At 49.8% G+C, this 22969-nt stretch overlaps 1 long non-coding RNA gene across 1 annotated transcript in view; it reads left to right on the forward strand.

The window, feature by feature from the left end:
- LOC138815906 (uncharacterized) overlaps positions 1 to 22969 on the forward strand; it is a 251806-nt gene that overhangs the window by 77020 nt on the left and 151817 nt on the right. The window contains exon 2 of the long non-coding RNA XR_011368525.1: positions 7287 to 7385. This is a non-coding gene — a long non-coding RNA (uncharacterized lncRNA). The remainder of the gene's footprint in view (positions 1 to 7286; positions 7386 to 22969) is intronic.

A 22969-nucleotide genomic window follows, 5' to 3' on the forward strand; every position in this document is an offset into this window, starting at 1 on the left:
GAAGCAGGCAGATGACGTTACTCCTGATAAAATAGGTTCGTTCGTACCATTTCAGGAAGCGATCGCTCACCGTCAGCGCCTGACGATTCGTTTTCCTGCTTCTCTGGAGAAGAAGAAAAACCTGTAAAAAATGGATCCAACCTTCCTCTCAATTCAGAGAAGTAGTACTAATTTTGTCACATGAGTATCTTTGGTTTTCTGCCTTTTTTCATTTCTTTTTTTGAAATGGGACTAAAGGATGTCATAAAATATAAAGAAAACTTCAAGGGTAAGAATGAACCTCTTTTCATCCATAGCCACACACATACCCCCTACAAAAGAAATGCAAAGAAAAATATGCAGCAAAACGATATCCAATCAAAATAAACGACTAAGATACTGAGCAAGCGTGAGGATGTTCACATAGATGTATTGAATTACGACAAGGTTATGAATTTTGTGAAAAAAAGAGACTTCCGAAGTCTTTATTTCCCTCAAGTTTTTGAATGCTAGAACGTGAGACAGCAGCATTTTAACAAGGGTTGTTGGCCACTGATTTCTCTGTGGACCACATAGTCTTCTTCACGCTCGTATTAAAATAGCCTCAGTCACGTCAGTAGCCAACCGTCGTTTTTCTTCGTGGAAGACGAGTCAGGTGCTGTCTGTATGTGGCAGCCCTGGTTTCTAATTCCAGCCCCTGAGTCCAGCCTCTGAGCTCCACTCTGGCTGGACTGTGAGATCCTGTCTGTGCAGAGATAATAAAAACAAAATACAAAAGGATGGGTTCAAGGGGCAGAGTTCTTACCTCGCAATCGTGAAGGTGTCCAGATCTCTCTCCCCAGTACCGTGAAAAGAAAGAGAAAGTAAAGCAGTAAAACAGTGCTCAGGCACGAAAGAGGGGAAATGTGGTCCTTAGGTCCTGTCCCTGGACGGCGGTTTCGTGACAAGCGGCCATAGTGGATAGATATGCTCACTAGAAAAATAATCACTATGGAGTGATCGCGATAAAATTAACAAGCACCCCCTCCCCTAGAACTAACTGCATCACGCCCAGATGCAGGAAGCCCGTAACACTATTTAAATAGCAGCAGCTGGCAAACTCCAGATGTTCACAACGTCTCCCGATTAGAAAGCACATTTCCCCCCACCCCCCACCTTGAGCGGCTACTGATTGGACCGGTGTGGATGTCTGTCTTCCACATTTTAGCTCAAACCACAGCCTGTGGTGCAAATAATAATACTAGTGTGTGCATAATCCTGTGTGATCTCCCAGGGAAATGCAAACATGAATACGGGATTAGCTTGAAATTCAAAGTTGTCGAAACCTGTTGCCAGGTGGCCGCGTATAAATAAGACGAAAGAGCGTCTAGTTCTTGTTGTTTTGAGGTTTTAAATAAAATCATGTGCTCTGATGGCTACCTCCTCCCGTATCCAAGTTCCAGGTGAGCGTGAATTCCTGATGTAAAGTGAAGTATGTGGAAATATTTTTAATAAGTCTCCAGGAATGGTTAATATTGCGTTGAATGGCAAACACACATGCTCTTACTTACGGTGGTACCCTACATTCAACCACTTCTGTACCTTAACCTTGCTAGAGGGATTGAGAAAACAGCATAAGAGGCTTAAAAGTAGCAACGGATTGATTTATATTTCTGGATCAAACCATCGGCAGGAGCTGATGATAGGCCGGCATAAATTCATTCTTCATGAACTTTCTCAGTATGCTCAAGCAAGAATAATTGCTGTGTTTTAGACTTTAATTTTTTTTTAGGTGGGTATTGGACCAACAGGTAGTACACTTTAGTGAGGCTTGAAGCTATAAAATCAGGGTCAAGATGTATTTCATAGTTTCCAGGTAGGAATCATGAAACAAGTTGAGTGTCATTTTATTCCTGTCTCTGCAGGGCCTAAATTCCCACCTTCCTTTAATTGGTACATGATTGATGAATGGAGATAAGTTCATTTCTCTCTCTCTCTCTCTCTCTCTCTCTCTCTCTCTCTCTCTCTCTCTCTCTCTCTCTCTCTCTCTCTCTCTCTCTCTCCTCACGCTGCCTTCCTGGAGCTTTGCTCAGCCATTTCTTGGGAAGACGAGGGGCATTTGGACTCTTCACTCAGCTCCTGAAGTTGCCATTCCTTTCTTTCATTCCTGGAAATGAAGCCAGGCTGTGGCCTGGTTTCTTTGGAGACAGCTTTTGTGGGGACGATGTTTGGATTACACAGACTCTTCCCTTTCCCACGCTTTTGTGCATAGTGTTTTGTGTTACGTTTTTTTTTTTAAGCCTTATCTTGAGCTTCTCTTCCTCTCTTTCTTTGATCTTTTGCCAGGGAAATCTTTAAAAAAAAAAAAAAAAGCAGGGTAAACTGGTGGTTTTGCCAGTGCTTAACTTTGTCGTTCTGAGACAGAAATGGGAAAGGTGTCAGCACACTTCCCCGGGGACAAGGGGCAGCCACCAAACAGACACACACACACACACACACACACACACACACACACACACACACACACACACACGCACACACACACACACACACACACACACACACACACACACACACACACACACACACACACACACACACGCACACGGCACAGCTGGCCCCAGTGGCTGACACACCGCCGGGCCCTGTGTGTGTGTCACACCTGCATTCCTAGGGGTGAGAAACTTTGGCTCTGAAGGAATGGAAGGGTGGGATGAGCCTGTTCAAACTCCTGTAGCAGCAGGTGGTGTAAACTGCACGTCCAGAGCCAACGTTGCTTGTGCAACTCCCCTGTGCGTTTCAAAATTACCATGGGAGGTGTCAGGAATTTAAAAAAAGAGAACTGCTTTATTTAGGGAGGAAGAGGTGGAGGCGAGTTCTGCGGGGACGTAGCTTGGTGTCTATCTATACATCGGGGGGAGTTTTTATAGAGATGGTGGATGTCTTGGCCTCCAGAAGACTAGGAGGACGTGGGCAGTGTAGGTCACTGCAGGCAGAGAAATCAGGTATTCTCGCATGCAAAGAGACAGCAGGGGTTGGGTTTTAGCTGAGAGTTTGGGAGCTCTGAGCAAGAAGGGACCAAGGGCGGCGATGGACAGGGTGACTGTTGAACGGAAGCTCCTTGTAAATGACTTAGAGATGAAAATGAAAAACAGCAACGACAAAAAGCCCATCGGCCGGATGGAGCCTTCGCCATGACAACCTGGTATCAGAGCTCACGTGATAATTCGCTTACCTAAAGGAGTGGGGGTTCGCTCCTTGTGGTGGTTCGCGGTCCTTGACGTGAGTCTCCTTCGGGTTTGTCTGTGTTGATGACGTCTCGGGGCTCAGCTTCCGCGTGGGACTGGGCCTCCCGCTCCGTCCTGGTGTGAAAGTCCTGCCCGGGACGGAAAGGTTTCAGTGCTGCGTGGAGACGGTGCTGAGTCAAACGCCACCCCACCCGCTACCCAAGAGCGCCTTCCTGTTCTCCTGAGACTAGAACACATGACTGGGCGAGGAAGAGCCGGCTCCACTGCCTGTCAGCTGCCTTTCGGCTCCTCGGGTGTGTATCCAAAATGTCTGGCTAGGAGTTGGGAAGGTGGCTCCGTGGTAGAGCGCTTGCCTTGCATGCACGAGGCCCTGGGTTTGATTCCTCAGCACCACCTAAGCAGAAAAAGCCAGAAGTGGTGCTGTGGCTCAAGTGGTAGAGCGCTAGCCTTGAGCTGAAGAGCTGAGGGGCAGCGCCCAGGCCCAGAGTTCAGGCCCCATCTCCAGTGAACCACCGGGAAAACCGAAAGTGGTGCTGTTGGCTCAAGTGGTAGAGCCCAGGGCCTGAGTTCAAGCCCCAGGACCAGAAAACAAAACCAAGACTAAGTTTTCTTGCAATTCTAATAGTTTAGGACATTTAATTTTTGGTGAAACTACTGAGCACTAAAGTGGGTTGAAAAATTACATATCTCTTTCTCTCTCTCTGTATCTATGTATGTATGTATGTATGTATGTATCTGTCTGTCTATCTGTCTGTCTATCTATCTGTCTATCATCTATCTGTGTCTCTCTCCAATGCTAGGATGCTGTGCTTTTGCCCGATTTCTGACGAACCCCACAGAGTAGCTGTTCTAAGAGCTCCCACTGTTTACCGTGGCTCTTTATAGAGTCTGACCAGATGCAAGCAAATATTTGAAGTTTGGGGCATTTCAAACGTTTAAATAGCGTGAGAAAGCATATAATTAGGCTCGAGTTTCTCTCTGGCCCAAGGCAAGGCTGCCTGCCAGTTGATCCCCGGGTTGTGCTGATGCCTGAGTGTGGGCTGGGTCCCCGGGCCTGGATCCCCCCCCCCCCCCCCCCCCCCGCTCCACCACCGCGTAAGCTGTTGACTCCATTCAGTGCCCACAAAGCAGACAGCTCAAGACATGATTCCTTTTTTTAACAAAAAGATGACAACGTTCAATGCAACATTCAATGCACGGATAAATGCAAAGCTGTGGGATGTGAACCGATGGTTCGCGTCTGTGCTGTGGACAGTTTGGATGTGTGGGATTCGAGTTAGAGAAAGAATTTGTTGCTGTTGTTGGTGGTGGGTCGGGGGATTGAACTCAGGGCCTGGCTGCTGTCCCTGAGCTTTTGTGCTCAAGGCTGGAACTCTACCACCTGAGCCGTAGCTCCACTTCTGGTGATTGATTGGAGTTAGAAGCTCAAGGACTTTCCCTGCTGGGGCTGGCTTTAATCACCAACCTCAGATCTTAGCTGGGATGACAGGCGTGAGCCACCGGCGCCTGGGAATAAGGAAAAGCAAAGATGGAAATTGAACCCAGGGGGGCCTCATGCTGTCCCTGAGTTCAAACCAATCCCCGATGCTTGTGAGCTTGGCTTTTAAAAGGATGCTTGGGCGTGCACTGCACAGATCCACCTTGCGACCTCCTATCCTTGAGAACCTCCAAAGAGGCTTCTCTAGAAACAACGTCTGCACCCTAAAACGTGTGTCTAAGGTACACACGCAGACACGCACACACACACATGCAGGAGCACCAGGCAGGGGACTGAAAGATCTTTGACAAAAGTCAAACACATTTGAGGGCCGAGTGTGTGCCTGCCTTCCCGGCGGCCTGGGGCGTCTGAGCGGAATTCACTCCTGGCAGAACTTGCCTTCCACTCGGGAGCGAGGAAGAGGCCGTGGTTTGATCATGGCTGCCCACGAGGATTAAGGCAGCAGGCGCTGCTGGCGGAGAACTCGAGCTCTGGGGAGAGGGCAGGTTTTGTGACGTCTGGGTTTAGAAATCATCCTTGTTACCTGCGCTTGTGTCCGGGTTCCGGTCCAGGTACCAGGTACGGAGGGGGACATCCTTCAGGTGGTCGCGTGGGGCCAGAAATCAAAGCCTGGGAATCTGAATTTGGGGGGGTGTCTGTGAATGCTCTGCTATGCTGGCCTTGAACCGGAATCCTCAGTTCTCAGCCTCCCGAGCAGCTAGGTGACAGGCGTGAGCACCCTTTTTTTTTTAATAATCTAGGATTCAGTGGAATCAATTTCCCCGCCCACAGCCAAGGCCACTCCCGGGGATCATTTCTGGGCCCGGCGTAGAGGGGGCTTCAATCACGGCTTTCTACGAGACAGGGAATTTAGGAGGTCATTTAGGGTCGGATGAGATTCGATTCATCTCCCCTCCACTAATTTGATTTGCCGTGTTCCTGTCATGGAAGGCACCGCTCCATCATAAATCTGGCCAGCCTCTTTTATTATTATTCTATTACAGGGTTTCAGGACCTCGGATTTAGGGTTCCTGACATACGTGTCAGGAAAATTGACAGCTAGCCGCGTTTTTTATGTGTTGGCTTCCTGCACAGTTTCTTAAGAACAACACCACCAACAAGAAAGAATCTCGACACTTAGCCCTTGACTTTGGTTAAAACGACAATGTGTGTGCTCTTTCTATCTAGAAAAACTGTGTCTAGCCTGGGATCACTAAAGCAGCTTGGGGCTCTTTGTATTTTTATCTCTGTGTTTGGGAATCTCCTTCGTCGGGCACAGTCTGTTCATGTGGTGGCATTCTAATATTCCATCTTCAAAAACCTCCTCAGAGGACCAACACACACGCACGCACGCACGCCCTCCCTCCCTCCCTCCCTCCCTCCCTCCCTCCCTCCCTGCCTCCCTGCCTCCCTCCCTCCCTCCCTCCCCAGGCGCGACCCCAATCCTTATCCGTGATTCTTCATTAGTTCTGAGAAGAGGCAAACCTTGTTCATTATTATGTTCAGGAGGACATCCAGTGGGGTTTTTTTTCTTCTTTTTTTTTTTTAAAGGGTGGAGATAATTATTAATTATGCTCAGAATTTTATTTTTAGGACAGATGTTATGAGGAGTCAAGCAATTATCTAAATTAATTGTCAGACTATGACTGTTGGAAATAATTAGGTTTCTTTTCACAGGCCAGCAGCATAGTGTGTGGCTTGTCTGCGTGATTTCATTAAAAGGTCACCGCGATCTCGGAAGGCAAGTTGAACGGGTGGAAAGTCACACCAAATACAAGGCTTCCTCTTGGATTTCCCATGCTTCACACAGTGGATGCTTGATTGAGCATTAACACACACACACACACACACACACACACACACACACACACACACACACACACGCGTCTATATATCTGCAGATTTGCTTTGAGTCTCTGGTACCTCAGTGCCTGGCATCTTTGATTGAAATTACCACGCTCCAGGCAGGTTTTCTGTGTGCATTTCTGGTGGTGATACTGGGTGATTCTTGTTTCCTCTCTGCCCACATTTGGAGAGCAATACCTATGGCTACTCGATCCTTTGAGATTATTTTATTTAACACGGGAAAAGACAGTGAAACAGCGAGGCATGTGGAATTGGTCTTAGTATTTCTCTGTGCACGTGTGCTTCAATGAGCACCTGCTTCCCCTGGTCTTCCGTGTGGGGGTGGGGGATGCGCTCACGTCCAAGCCTCTGGGATTCTGTAGTCATCGAAGGCTCCGAACCTCACCGGCCGGCGGCCACGGGTGGCGATTTCTTCCACGTTCTCGTGAATAGAAAAGTCACAGGACTTGAAAGAAAAGCAGATCCAAAGGTGGCTGAGCTTTTAGAGATCTGACATCGTGATTCAATCTGTTAAGAATGCCGTGTGTGGATTCTATACCAAATCTGTGATTTGCCGACTCCCCCGCTGCCCATCTTACATCCAAGAAAACCAAACGAGGAGGAGACAAGCCCCTTGGTTTGTTCTAGAATCACGCTGTCATCACATGGTAGAGCCAGGTTTTTCTCTCCTGAAAACTATACTCCAACGCTCACCCAGGGTGCATCCTCTCACGCGCGGTGCCTTTCCTTGTCCTCAGGTCCCCTGGGGAACGCGAATCGCCGAAGCCACGGCTGGGCAGGAGCAGACGGAAGACTCCAGGGACCCCCCACCCCACCAGGAAGCCGCGTCGGTCAAGGTAGGACGGGTTTCTGTTAGGGACACAGCCCAGCTTTAGTGGAGAGAGCCGTGCGGCGCCCAGTGCGGCTGCGTGGGGAGGAATCTCTTGTGTTCACGGCAGGACCCTGGTTCGCGTGTGCCGCGTGGACTCTCAGGTAAGCGTGCCCGCCACCGGGCGCCGTGGCGGCCGGCCCCAGGGCTTGTGTTGTGTCTGTGCGGTGGGGTGGTGGCGATGGAGACACCGGGGGCCTGGCGACCGCGTGTTCTTCGGGCCAGGCGAGTGTGGAGCGGGAGAGGCTCGCTGCCCGTGTCTCCGATGCGCCCCGACTGTCCTGAGAGCTGATCTGGGGTGCGTAGAGCCGGCTGGCTTTGGAAGGTGGCTTCGTAAGACCACAGAGCTAGCTGCGTTCTGTCCTGGTGACGGTGGCCAAAGGAAAATCCAAATTGAGGCCTTGGCGAAGAGACTGAGGCGCTCAGGGTGGAATCTGATGGGGCGTGTAGACAGGCGTGCAGACACACGCGTGCAGATGTGCGTGGATCAGGGGAGTGTGAGGGAAAGCCGGCCCACACGTGTGGATCAGCCCCGAAACTCCCACCTCAGGGTTGTAGGAGCCCAGTCACGCTGTTTCCTGATCTTGTTTCCTGTTTGCAGAACGAAGGAGATAAGAAAATTAAAACAACACAACAATTACAAAGGACACAAATCTGCAATGTTGGGATGCTATTTAAAGAGATAGAGGGCAGGAGGAGGCAGAGGGAAAGACAGACAGACAGACAGAATCCCATCTAAAATATGAATTTAGATTTTTAGATAAAAGAAATAAGTATGAAAGACAGTTGGGGAAATAGGAATATAGGTAGGATATTGGGTAATGTCACAAAATTAGTGATTATTTCATTAGGTAGTTTTTAATTTTATATAGAGAGAGTCATATATATATATATATGATCATATATGCACAAGTATGAATGTGCATGTATATATATAATTTCTTGCTTTTAGTAGACCAAAAGGGTCAGAATTAAAAGATACATATATAGGAGCTAAATTAAAAAAGGCAAAATGAAGCAAGAAGCAAATTAACTTCGAGAAAAACAAATGCTTCCTGAGCCGTTTTTTTGTAATTCCCATAACGTTCAAAGAAAAAGATCTGAACACAAAGCCCCTCCTCTTAGGCCTCTATATTTAACTACAGATGTTTTTCAATCCTTAATTCCTTTCATATACAATACTCGAATAGCTCACGGGCCTTCGTGAACTAAAAGATTCTTCAAGCAGTTGGTACGGTCTTTGTCATAAATTTGCCCTGAAATATTTGGGCTAGATTTTTTTTTTCATGTCACGAGTCTTTGGACCTGAATCAAAACCCTAGGTGTAGTGTCTGCATTTGCTGTCAATATTCCAGTGTAGAAAATGATCAGAGTACTGCCTTTCTGATCCGAGCGGTACCTTGATACGTTTTCTTAGTTGTTTTTTCACACACACCCTTGCTGTATCTCAGGAACCAGTAGATGAGAATACAGAATCACCTAGAGGGTTGTCAGCGAAGTGAGAACTTTGAATCTATGGAGATGTGTCTTGTGCAAGTCTCGATACCATGGAAAATTAAATAATGAAGGAACCCGAGAAAGCTCTGAGCCAACAAAAACGCAGCCATTAAGTGAGAAAGCTGTGCGGTCTGCAAACGGCAGCCCAGACAATGTGCCATTTAGCCCTGGGTGCCTGGGACGGTGGAGCTCAATAATGCTTCTTTTCAGTAAGAAATTCCTTTGTCCTCAGGACTGGCTGTGTGGCCGGCACTGCCTGGGCTTATTGGTTCTTTCCACTCTGATAATGGTCAGCCATTATCTTCTATGCGTTCTGCAGCTGGTCTTGCAGATACTGCTCTCTCCAGAGGCCTTTGTGAGGGGGAGTTTTTCAAATATGGAGTCGTGCATAGAGAAAAATAGACGACACAGGTATATCCCTGTTGCAGCCTTCTCAGATTCTGCCTTATCTTGGCGAATCCTTGGTGGATTCTTACGGCAAAATTTCAGTCAACACACGTCTGGCGGCACTGAAGCCCGGGGCCCAAGCTCCCATTCTCCCTTCCTGGTGAATTCCAACTTGCTCTGTTATGATTTCTAAATGGATGCTTTGTGCTACTTACAGGAGTCTGTAGAAACAAGATGCAGCGCATATATTTAGCTATAAAATCAATATGGTATTGTATTTATAATCCTGCGTGTGGCTTGTACTGATCTACCATATGGCACAAAGTATGTAGAGAATTCATCATGTATGACGCACATGGGTACTTCATTTGAACAGCTGTACTCTATTCCATCATGTGACTATACCCATCATTTCTTATCTATTTTTTTTATTAAAGAGAAATTAGATACTTTCTAGTTATTGCTGCTAGAAAGCATGCAGCCCAATAATGCTTGGAGAAATGATCTTTTCCAAAAGTCTATCTGTCCACCTGTCCACCTGCCTGCCTGTCTTCCCTCCCTTCGTCCCTTCCTCCCTCTCTCCCTTCCCTCCCTCCTTTGCTCTAGGTAAGCGCTCTACCTCTTGAGCCATGCACCACTTCCGGTTTTCTGGTGGTTTATTGGAGATCAGAGTCTCACGGGCTTTCCTGCCTGGGCTGGCTTTGAACCGTGATCCTCAGATCTCAACCTCCTGAGTAGCTGGGATGACAGGCGTGAGCCACCAGTGCCCGGCTAAGTCCTTGTTCCTTTTCAGGCTGTACAGACAAGTCTTAGAATTGCTAGATTTAAAAAAAAAAAAAGTTAAGCTTTAGCTTCAGTAGGTACTTGAATTGTTCAGAACGATTGTATTCATATTGTATTCATTATCTTTCTCTAACCATGCGTGAACATTTCCATTTCTTTTCTTACCAGTATTGGATATCGTCAGACTTTTAATTATTTCCAGGCTGATGAACATGAAAATGTATGGTGTTAACTATGGCTGCCTTCCCCTGATGACTGCAGAGAATGTGTGTTTCTTGATTGTTTGGGCTTTTACTGGCTCTCAGTTTCTATTTATTGTCCATTTTCTAATGTGTGTGTGTGTATGTGTGTGTGTGTGTGTGTGTGTGCATGCGTGTGTGCACACACACGCACTGCTACCAGGACTTGAACTCTGGCCCTCACACTCTTGCTTGGCTATTTTTGCTCAAGGTTGCTCAGTTCTACTTCCAGCTTTTTGCCGGTTAATTGAAGATAAGAATATCTTAGGCTGGCTTTGAAAATGATCCTCGGATCCTAGTCTCCTGAGTAGCCAGGATTATAGGTGTGAGCCACTGGTACTCATCCATATGAGCGCTCTTAAGAGGATACGTGCTAATCATTTGCTAATTACATCATTGTACCTTTGTCAGGAAAGCTTTTGATGATCAGAAATCATATTGTAATGATCAGAAATGTATTTAATTATGGCTTTTAATGATCATATGTATTGTTGACAGCCTATGTCGTTAAGACATTTACATTATGAATATTCTGTGTCACCCACTCTCTCAAACTGACACATCTGAGAGGCCGGGGGCTAATTTTTTGTTCTTCAGTTTTATTTATTTATTTTTAGGTCTTGGTCTCACTTTTGTCTACAGGCCCTGTCACTCTGAGATTGAAATCTCACGTGGCTGGTGAGTGAAACCCGTCCACCTTCTTTCCTGTAAGAGGGCAGAGGCTGACATCACGTGAAGATGCGTATCTCATGCGTGGTGGTTGCTTGTTGGTTTTCCATTCTATTTCTGAACACAGAGTAGAGGTGATGCGTTAGAACATGGGCCCTTTTGGTCGTTTCAACCAGAAATCTCTGTGGCTGCCAATGCACGTCCACACGTGTATAAAATGAAATGAACGCATGTGTAGTGGAGCCCGGGTGGAAGTTTCGTGTCCCCTGGTTGCCGATGTTCTTATAACTTTGTGGGATCCTTGCTGATATGCTCAACTTTATTTCCCATCATGTCGGGAAAACATCCAAGGTCAGTTTTTTAAATATCGAAGAATTGCTGTCTCTTGATGGCTTCCATGTCTGGCTTGTTTTAAACTCTTCATTTTAAGGAAGATGTAGCACTTAGCTGAACTAAGACACCCCTGAACACATGGGTGCTTGGGGATACAGGGTCACACAAGCGTTTCTCAGAGGAGGGAGTCGGCTTCTGGGCTTGGTCAGTGAAGGGGGTAATGGCTGAGATCAGAGAACGTCTCTGAAACTTGATTCCTCTGTTTGCAAAATTCAAGTCATAAAACGCAAGCCTCTGCGATCTTACCACCTCTACCACTCTAAACCCCTGGCATCTTCCTATCGGAGCTGGGGCTGAGATTATGTAAGGATGTAGAGGTGGCCTTACTCAAACACGAAACGATTTGTTTTTTTTTCAAATAAAGATTTGAAATAGACTACCAGGATCAATCCCCGAGGAAACATCTGATTGCACAAAGGAAAAAGAAAAACCGCCACCAACAAACATGGCCAGGTAGAAAAATGAATCGCAACAGAGGAGAGCCGTAGTCACACCACAGTTCAATTTCGGAGGAGTTCCATTTTATTTTATGCCTTGTCAAGAATTGCTTCGTGTGGATTATTGGAGAGGGCGAGGCTGGGTTTCAATTTCCCCAGTTGAGAAATTACTGAAATCTACAGGTTAGTTTCTGCTAAAGCCAGGAACCAAAAAAGAAAAAAAGGGGGGGATGAGGAGAATTCAAACAAGAAGAGAGAGGACATCACCATGTTGTTTAGGAGCATTATTCGCTTTCTTTTTCTTTGGTCGGTCATGGGGCCTGAACTCTGGGCCTGGGCTCTGTCCCTCAGCTCTTCAGCTCAAGGCGAGCGCTCTACCACTTGAGCCACAGTGCCACTTCTGGCCTTTTCTGTGTATGTGGTGCTGAGGAATCGAACCCAGGGCCTCATGCATGCGAGGTGAGCGCTCTACCCCTGAGCCCCCTTCCCGGCCCCACCCCTGGCTTTTATTGGTGTGGAAGACAGCTGTTGTAGATGAGCTCACTTATCAAAAGGCAGGGGCTCAGTCCCCAGCATGTGGTGTACTGATAACAAGAGAGAAATCTACACTTCATCCGTGTGCACAAGGACACTTCTCACCGTTGTTTAAGCTAGTGCTTACTAATGTGCAATATGCAGCCTGCTCCTCCCAACCCTTGTCCAAGGTCGCTCTGACGTGTGTCCTCGGGGCTGGAGAGAGACTCTCACCGTGAATGCTCATCCTCCCAGCTTAGCCTCGCATGGATCTAGGAAGGATTACAGGCATGAGGAGCGTGCAGGCTTGAACGTGACATTTCAGGTGTGTTTTGTTTTTGTTTTTTATTATTTTAAACTTCATTATATTTTACATAGTTCATCAGTTCCCTTATACTGTTTTCCAAAGGATTCTCTTGTTATGCATGTCATGGTTCATAAGTTGTCATATATATATATGATTTTCCATGAATAAACACATGTCAAGCGGATGAAGGTGTCCTCACATAAATCGGAGATGATGTTGCGTAAAAGTAGGTTTGTGAGAAGCCGCCATTTTGTGTAGCCCCTATTTCCGCTGCCTGGGCCTCCGTGGGTGTGGGAGGAGAGCTAAAACTAGGAAACGGAGGAAAGCGATTACAAACAAAAAACCTGACTGTGAGTCTAGTCTCCGTCATCCTGAACAAAGTCACACTTGCTGCAGTAACTCTGCCCTGCAGGACAAACCACCGGCCTCTCTATCTCCCTCCCCGCCCCCCACCTTCGGAGTCCATGTCAGATGGAGACCTCATTTTCACAGCACGCCTGACCCAGAGCACCTGTCCTTATGGACGTGCAAACATCTCTATTCTTGTAAAAGAAACTGCAAATGAGATGTGCACTTCGGATCCTGGAGCTGTGGTCTATAGAAAAAGCATCTTACTGCCAGAGATCTAACTAACCGATCGCTCTGCAGCTCTTAAGGCCAGGAAATCAATCAATCATCTATCTATCTATCTGTCTGTCTGTCTGTCTGTCTGTCTGTCTGTCTGTCTGTCTGTCTGTCTGTCTGTCTGTCTGTCTGTCTATCTGCCTGTCCATCCATCCACCAATCCATCCACCTATCTACCCACCCAACCATCTATATCTGTCTGTCTGTCTATCCATCTCTCCATCCACCTATCCACCCACCCATCTCTATCTATCTATCTATCTATCTATCTATCTATCTATCTATCTATCTATCTATCTATCTATCTGTCCACACTCTCACCAAAACTAGGAGATAAACCCAATCTCCTGAATGATCACAATTGAAGATGTAGGACAAAGAATTGAATTCCATTCCAGTGCTTCATTCCTTAACACCGCAGCTGACTTTCCCCGTGAATCACCATCGATGAAGTTCTTTGTTGGAAATACCTTGTTCGTTTGTGTTTAATTTTCCCTCATGCCAATATGTGTCCCGGCTAGTTTTGCGTCTCTCTTAGCTCGAGAGCTCCATTCAGGTTGTAAGGAGGTTCATCTGTCACTGAACTCCAAGGCATTAGCTATAACCCCAGAGGCTGGGCCCTGCGGGGGGCCAGGGTGTGTGCATGTGTTTGTGTAAATACGTGTGTGTCTGTGTGTGTGTGTGGATAAAACATGGACATACAGCATCAAGAAAAGTAAGGAGCGTCTCCCAAGTCATAGCTTCTAATACTTCAGGTCGGGGACAGCCTCTCTCATGCCTGAAATCTTCCATCTGAGCCTCGAGGCCCTGGGAAACTCTTCCTTCCACGGCTCTCCCGTCTTGTTAGATAGCATTGAACCCCTGGCCTCTATAGCATCAACTTCCCTTCTACTCCTGTTGGAGTGAGACCTCATCTGACACCTGTCTTTCTATGTCTAGCTTACTCCACTTGATAACGAATGGGCCATCATTCCATCCATGTGGTGGCCACCCTTTTAAAATCTGTATCCTATTCCGCTATAGCCTTGAACTCTTGGATGAAAGGATCCTTCCATCTCAGCGTCCCGAGTCGCTGGGACTGTAGGCATACACTTCCGTGTTCAGCTTGCAGCTAGTATTCTGAAACCAGGGGAACTGAAGCAACAGTATTATGTGGTAGGTCCCAGTCCAGCCGACCACGGTAGACCTGAGAATCCATAGTAACTGTGACCCAAGCTACCGGAGTCCCATTCTACCTCGTGTCTTAAAGACCGCCAATTCATCCATTGCCATATAATGACTGGAAAAAAATTAAATACCATACAGAGAGAAATAGGATGTATGGATCTGCAGCCTGCTTTCAGTCTTCCTGGGCTACCATTGAGATCAAGGTATAGGTTAAACTCTTTTACGGAGTTATTTCATTTGCCCCCAGCGTGTTGGAGTATTGCCCTGTGGTCTGAGTAAGTCAGCAGACTCAGGAAAGGAAGTCACATTTCTAGCACAAGAGTTCACAATGGTGGGCTTCAGAGCCTGGAATTTGGCTCAGTGTCCAATAACACGCAGTGTAAATAATCCACATCACCCACCCAGGTTTTATTTATTTACGGATCTTTTAAAAATTCATCTGCTATCAAGAATCCACGGGGTAAAGGGGGATTTTCTTTGGGACCAAAAGGGTCTCTCTTGGGGTGGCAGATTCCAGCCCAGTAAGGAGTATTGTGAAACAATATTTTACACTGGGAACTCGGAATTCCCCAGAAAAGTAAACAAATCACCATCAAAGTGATTCCTCAAGAGCCGCGTTGAACACGATGCCTATTTCTATGAGAAAATAAGATTGCAAAACTGTGATTAAGCTAGACGACAATATTCTTTCAGGGCTGTGGTTTTGTTTTTAATTTCGTGTCTAAACTTTTAGGAATTTGGGTAGAAGCCTTGAAAAGTTTGCGCTGACTAATATATCACTATAATATCTGACTCTCTGCCACCAGCCTCTGCTTTTATTCTGAATTTATGGTCCTTTTTTCTTCTTCTTTCTGTTAAGAGCAGCTTGGCTTCAAAGGCATTTGTCTTCTCTAGCCAAAAGATAATCACGTCATCCAGTACAGGTCTTGGCTTCTCTACAAATTGGGTTTGGAGAAAAAAAAAAAAAAAAAAACAACACAACAACCGTGTGTCTTAAAGCTACCCACAAACGCAGGGAGCCCAGAAATGCTCTACTATTAACTTGATTCTCAACTGGTCGGTGATAATTAGCTACCACACATGCCCTGCAGACGCTAGTGCGTTTTCCACGCAGATAACCTCGTCCAGTTTGGCTTCCTACGCCTTTCATCTTTGGTCTTTTACACACATACACACACACACTCTCTCTCTCTCTCTCTCTCTCTCTCTCTCTCTCTCTCTCTCTCTCTCTCTCTCTCTCTCTCTCTTCTTTAATCCTGATTTCTTAAGCAATCGTCGACAAACCTTGACCCGTGATTTTCCTGAATAATACCGGGAAAGCTTCCTGGGCAAAGGAGACTGGAATGAAGGAACGAGGAGAATTCGGTCATTAGTCCTAGGCCGGGTGGGAGGGAGAAGAGAAAACGGAGAATGTGTGCCAAAAAAAGGAGGAAACAAATGTCCCATGGCGGGCCGGGCGCTGGGGCCGGGCGCTGGGAAGCAGGTGTGCGGGCTGCGGGCTGGGCTCAGCCAGGCTCCCCGCAGGCCGGCCATGTGGTGGAGCCGCCGGGGTGCTGGGGAGCAGAGAGGGGGGCTTAGAGGAAGCCCAGCAGGGGCCACGCCGGCCAGACCCAACTCCTGTGCATCCAGCCGGCCCGTGCCAACCTTGGAGGTCAAGCCTTCGTCCTCCGGATGTGATGTGGGTTCAGTCCAGCGGCAGCTGCGTGCTCTTCCTCCTGCAACCTGGGGAGACGCGGCCATCTGCAAGACAGGGCAGGAGGGACGGCCACCAAGGCGGGGCCCGAACCGGGCTCTGCCCTGTCATCCGCTCAGTTCAGAAAACCTCCCCTGGGATCTCTGTGTGTGTGTGTGTCTGTGTCTGTGTGTCTGTGTGTGTCTGTGTCTGTGTGTCTGTGTGTGTCTGTGTGTGTGTCTGTGTGTCTGTGTGTGTGTGTGTGTGTCTGTGTGTGTGTGTGTCTGTGTGTGTGTCTGTGTGTGTGTGTGTGTGTGTCTGTGTGTGTGTGTGTCTGTGTGTGTGTCTGTGTGTGTGTGTGTGTGTGTCTGTGTGTGTGTCTGTGTGTGTGTGTGTCTGTGTGTGTGTCTGTGTGTCTGTGTGTCTGTGTGTCTGTGTGTGTGTCTGTGTGTGTGTGTGTGTGTCTGTGTGTCTGTGTGTGTGTCACAACTCTCAGATGTGTGTGTGACACGTTTTCCCTCCCTGTTCCCCCCCCCTCCCCCAGAGAAGGAGCATAAAACCAGAAATTGCATGAGGTGGACAAGTGTCGATAACCACGGGGTCAGGAGCAAGGGCGGCCATCTCTGCAGGAGCGACCTCCCCAGGCGGCTCCGTGGTCCGTTGCTCCTGCTCAGAGCTCTCTTGGCGGCAGCTTTGCTGTGGAATCCACGTTGGCAGCCGGACCCCATCACCCGGCAAAAAACAGCAAAGGCAAGCCGGGCGCCGGCGGCTCACGCCTGTCACCCTAGCTACTCAGGAGGCTGAGATCTGAGGATCGTGGTTCAAAGCCAGCCTGGGCAGGGAACTCCGTGAGACTCCTATCTCCAATAAACCACCAGAAAACCGCAAGTGGCGCTGTGGCTCAAGTGGTAGAGCGCTCGCCTTGAGCTGAAGAGCTGAGGGACAGCGCCCAGGCCCAGAGTTCAAGCCCCACCACTGACACCCCCCCCAAAAAAGTAGAGATACATGAAGGTATAAGGTAAGGGAAAGAAGGAGGAAAGGGGTGGGGAGCAAGGAGCCCCAGCTGGCCCCTGTGAGGTTACCACCCTACTGGAGAGCGAGATTGAAGTCCAACATTGAAGTGTCCCGGATTTGGGGTGTGTGACCCACGAACCTCCGGAGGGAAGATGAAGGGTTCACATGACCAGGTGGAATCCCCACCCTCCATGTGGGTCACCAACCTCGAGAGAGCCCAGAAACACGTCAGGTGCCGTGGCTTTATTTCACGCGTGAGCAAAATGGCGGGCGCCGCCCAACCCGGCCAAGGCAGCCCCCCAAATCACTCAGTGCCCGTTTTCCGCCCTACTTAGGTCTCTCCCTCATCATGGAGATGGTACTTGCGTGAGGTGGATTTCAAGATGGAGCTCTCTGGTTGGGACTTTAATGTTTATTTTGCTACTGGAAACGCGACCCCCCCACGCCCCCTTTTAATACTTACAGGGTGATTATGCCAAACAGCGAAGATCTTCAAAGTGCGTGTCCTCCGGGGTGTCGATTTATTTCACTCAATTACTTGCAGGATTCATAAATCTCCAAGGTAACAAGAGCTTTTCTGCAGAGAGATCTAGAAACACAATGAAGAATGTGTGGGTTTTTTTTCTTTTTTATGTAAGAGCAGAGTTTGGGGCTGTTGGAAAAGGAGCGAGTTTCCCATGTTGTTGTTGTTGTGGTGGTGGTGGTTCTGGTTCTCTCCCTGTGATGGAGAGATTCTCCTCCACCCTCCCACCCCACCCCAGGAGAGCTGGACGCTGAGGGTCAGAAAGCTGTTCATGGCTGTGAACCACACTGTGAGGTCGTGCCTTCTGCCCAGCTCAGCTCCGTGCTGACTCTCCCCGGCTCCGTTCACGGAAGCCATGCCACCATCCCTCCATCCCTCCACCCACCATCCCTCCATCCCTCCACCCACCATCCCTCCATCCACCATCCCTCCATCTACCATCCCTCCATCCCTCCATCCACCATCCCTCCATCCACCATCCCTCCATCCACCATCCCTCCATCCCTCCATCCACCATCCCTCCATCCTTCCATCCACCATCCCTCCATCCACCATCCCTCCATCCACCATCCCTCCATCTACCATCCCTCCATCTACCATCCCTCCATCCACCATCCCTCCATCCACCATCCCTCCATCCCTCCATCCACCATCCCTCCATCCTTCCATCCACCATCCCTCCATCCACCATCCCTCCATCCACCATCCCTCCATCTACCATCCCTCCATCCACCATCCCTCCATCCACCATCCCTCCATCCTTCCATCCACCATCCCTCCATCCACCATCCCTCCATCCCTCCATCCCTCCATCCCTCCATCCACCATCCCTCCATCCCTCCATCCCTCCATCTCTCCATCTCTCCATCCCTCCATCCCTCCATCCCTCCATCACCATCCCTCCATCACCATCCCTTCATCCCTCCATCCATCATCCCCCATTACCATCCCTCCATCCCTCCATCCCTCCATTACCATCCCTCCATCCCCCCATTACCATCCCTCCATCCCTCCATCCCTCCATCACCATCCCTCCATCCACCATCCCTCCATCACCATCCCTCCATCCCTCCATCCACCATCCCTCCATCCACCATCCCTCCATCCACCATCCCTCCATCCTCCATCCCTCCATCCCTCCATTACCATCCCTCCATCACCATCCATCCCTCCATCCCTCCATCCCTCCATCCCTCCATCCCTCCATCCACCATCCCTCCATCCCTCCATCCACCATCCCTCCATCACCATCCCTCCATCCCTCCATCCCTCCATCCCTCCATCCCTCCATCCCTCCATCCACCATCCCTCCATCCCTCCATCCACCATCCCTCCATCACCATCCCTCCATCCCTCCATCCCTCCATCCCTCCATACCTCCATCCCTCCATCCACCATCCCTCCATCCTTCCATCCACCATCCCTCCATCCACCATCCCTCCATCCACCATCCCTCCATCTACCATCCCTCCATCCACCATCCCTCCATCCACCATCCCTCCATCCTTCCATCCACCATCCCTCCATCCACCATCCCTCCATCCCTCCATCCCTCCATCCCTCCATCCACCATCCCTCCATCCCTCCATCCCTCCATCTCTCCATCTCTCCATCCCTCCATCCCTCCATCCCTCCATCACCATCCCTCCATCACCATCCCTTCATCCCTCCATCCATCATCCCCCATTACCATCCCTCCATCCCTCCATCCCTCCATTACCATCCCTCCATCCCCCCATTACCATCCCTCCATCCCTCCATCCCTCCATCACCATCCCTCCATCCACCATCCCTCCATCACCATCCCTCCATCCCTCCATCCACCATCCCTCCATCCACCATCCCTCCATCCACCATCCCTCCATCCTCCATCCCTCCATCCCTCCATTACCATCCCTCCATCACCATCCATCCCTCCATCCCTCCATCCCTCCATCCCTCCATCCCTCCATCCACCATCCCTCCATCCCTCCATCCACCATCCCTCCATCACCATCCCTCCATCCCTCCATCCCTCCATCCCTCCATCCCTCCATCCCTCCATCCACCATCCCTCCATCCCTCCATCCACCATCCCTCCATCACCATCCCTCCATCCCTCCATCCCTCCATCCCTCCATCCCTCCATCCCTCCATCCGTCCACCCAGCACCTTATTAACAGGGCGTCCTCCAAAGTGGTTCTGGCTGGGGCACAGATGGATGATTTCCATCCACGCCTCTCCCTCTCCATCCCTCTTCCTCACCCCCCTTTTCTTCCCAACCCAGGCTCTTCCTTGGGAGTTCCAGGAGACCCCCACCCCACGCTCCCAAGAATTTTTCGGGGTGCACTTCCATTTCAGGGCGCCTGGCCGCAAGGCCTGCCCTACAACCAAGCCTGATCCCTGGGTTGTGTGAGATGCAGATGATGAGTCTGGGGAGGGGGGGGGCTCCCCGCCTTCACAGGACTCTTATTATGAAAGGGAGGCAGAGGCCGGTGGACACGATGGTCACGCGCTCACCGTGGATGGAGCTCATGCATGCATGGGACGCACACCCACCTTCTGCGTGTTCACGGAGTGCTGCGGCGTCTTTATCATGGCTGGGAATCGGGGCGTTGTGTTTTTTGTTATTGCTTCTACCTTCCGGTCTTTTGGTCGGTCGTGGGATTTGAACTCGGGGCCAGTGGCGCAGTCCCTGAGCTCTTTCTGCTCAAGGCGAGTGCCCAACCCCTTGGATGCACAGCACCCCTAGTGCTGTTCCCGTGGCTGGTTGGAGATAAGAGTCTCGCAGGTGTCATTTCTGCCTGGGCTCCTTCGGAATGATGGTGCTCAGATCTCAGCCCTGTGGGGCTGCTGTTATTATTATTATTATTATTATTATTATTGTACCAGTAATAGGGCTTGAACTCTGGGCCTGGGCGCTGTCCCTCAGCTCTTCAGCTCAAGGTGAGCGCTCTACCACTTGAGCCACAGCGCCACTTCTGGTTTTCTGGTGGTTCATTAGAGATCAGAGTCTCGTGGACTTTTCCTGCCCGGGCTGGCTTTGAACCGTGATCCTCAGATCCCAGCCTCCTGAGTAGCTAGGATGACAGGCGTGAGCCATGGCAGACGCTTGATTCTTGACTGCGATCCCCCCCCAGCCCTCCCCTCCCCCTCCTGGTGCAGTATGTTGCTGAGCTTGGCTTCTCTAGGGCATGGCGCTGAGCTCCCGTGGACGCAGCCGCGTCCCGCGAGCGCCCTGCACCTGCCCGTCTCCCCGCCCCGCCTGCGCCGCCGCGTGAATTCACACTCCCGCAGCGAGCGTCCACGCTCCCGCCTCACGGAAGTCACCCCGCGCCGTGAAACACAGAAAGATGGAGCGAGGAAAAGGGCGTGTGGACGTCCGAGCAGCCTTTCACGGCACCAACGGCCACGGGTGACCTTCACGGGTGACCTTCAACTTCTCATGCCCTAAAACGGAATCCTTTTCCGGTCTGGTGAGCCTCTCTAAGTAATGTTGCCAGGGTTCTCTGCTTTTTAATGGATGTATTCCTTAAGGGACAAAAAAAAAAAACTCTCTCAAAAGTAATTCCAATCTAGTCCTCTAAGAGTGCCTCTTAGTGCTGCTGAAACAACACTTAATCCCAGTCCCCGGTGGCCCCTGGCTCTTCCCAGGTGACTTTCAGTGGCTAGAAGCTGCGTTCCTGCCCGCGGCTCATTCAGGGCACAGCGCCACGGAGCAAAGGGGAAACGGCGCAAGGAGTCACGGCATCCTGATTTGGAAGGCCCTAGAAAGCCCAGTTCACAAGAACGGGTTGAAAGGCGCTTTACTGGAAATCCTGTATTTCTTCTCCCTTCCCTCCGGGCGGTTGTGCAGTTCAGGGCTCTTATTTATCAAAAGGCTAAACGGTCAGCGACTAAACGCTGCTGCCACGGCTCCGGGTGCTTCTGCGTAACAAGTGAGACGAAAAATGACTGATCACGAGCTGTCCGGACGGCTGGGAGGAGGAGGAGGAGGAGGAGGAGGAGGAGGAGGAATTGTAATAGGTTCACGAGGAAGCGGAGGGTAATTTGAGGAAGCCATTCATCTTTCGGGTTAGAAATCCTCAGGGAGGAAAAGAGAAAAACGGAGAAAGAAAATGGCTGGAAGCAGGCCAGGAGCTGTGTGAGACCGTCCATTAGTCAGTGCACTGAGGTATTGATTAAGGTCACGTATTCATAAACTGATACGTCAAATTGTGTCTTTGAGTCCGTGTTCTCACAGTTTTTCAAAGTTATTGGAGCTTCGTTACGCCCGATGCGTGTCTCAATAGGACCGAGGAGGAATATCTGGAATGAAATGTGATCGGAGGCCTGCTAGCAGTGGCTCTAATCTATCAGCATGTGGGAACTGATTTCAAAATGCGAATCCTTCCATGATCCCGTTGAACTCAGTCACGAGGAGAGACCATGTGTGAGCCCTCAACCAGGTTCTTGTGTGACCTTAGTGGTCTCTAGAACACCTCGACTCTCCCGGTGTGGTAGCACACACCTGTAGTATCAGCACTCGGAGGAGGATCTTAGTTTACAGGCTAGCCTGGCGGTGCGGCCCTGTTAGGTAACATTAGAGCCAAAGTCATATAGAACGAGCGTTACTGTGCATCCGCTTGGCGCTACTGCAAATGCTACTGCTTTTAAAGAAGGTTTAAAAAGCCCTATTGTTGATGGCTCGCGTGTGGAAATGCCGTTGACTTGTTTGCTTGCTTGTTTGTATACCAAACAAGATCCTGCGTTGTCTGCAGTGCCCCGAGAGCCCGGGCGACGTTAATCACCCGCATTGGACGTGCTTGTCAGACTCTCAGGACGGCTGGGCCCTAGCCTGGTCTCATTGATTCGGGACTCGGGACCCAGTGTGTTTCTTTTGCGCTCCTCTGAGCATCCGACGTGGGGTGCTGGAGAGCAGAAGTGCGGGTTTGCAGGGCCGGTGTGTTTCCTTCTTCGGGGAGGCTGGGTTGGCTGTTGCCATGGTTACGCTGGTGGAAATCGGCCTGCCCTCAGCCCCTGTCTGTGCCCCCCGCCCCGGCCCAGTCCATCCCCTCTCCCGCCTTTCCTGTCTGTAGGTTGCTGGCTCACAGGATGGAGTGTGATCATTGATGTCTGGGAGCCCCAGTGGTGGCCGAAGGCCGGGAAGTGTGGCTTTGTTCTCCGTACAGAACATGATGGCTCACCAGGAACTTTTCCCAGCCATCTAAGGCAGTGTGGGTGGAGGGGGGGGCATTCAAGGTGTGTGTGACGGCACTGGGCCACCGGTGGAGATGGAGTCTCTTCGGTCTCCTGAGCTTGTCTGTTTCTCTCCTGTGGGCTGGCCTTAAACCACAGCCCCCCCCGCC

The sequence above is a fragment of the Dipodomys merriami genome, unplaced genomic scaffold (genome assembly GCF_024711535.1).
Source record: "Dipodomys merriami isolate MVZ:Mamm:240054 unplaced genomic scaffold, mDipMer1.0.p SCAF_68, whole genome shotgun sequence".
Lineage (NCBI taxonomy): Eukaryota > Metazoa > Chordata > Mammalia > Rodentia > Heteromyidae > Dipodomys > Dipodomys merriami.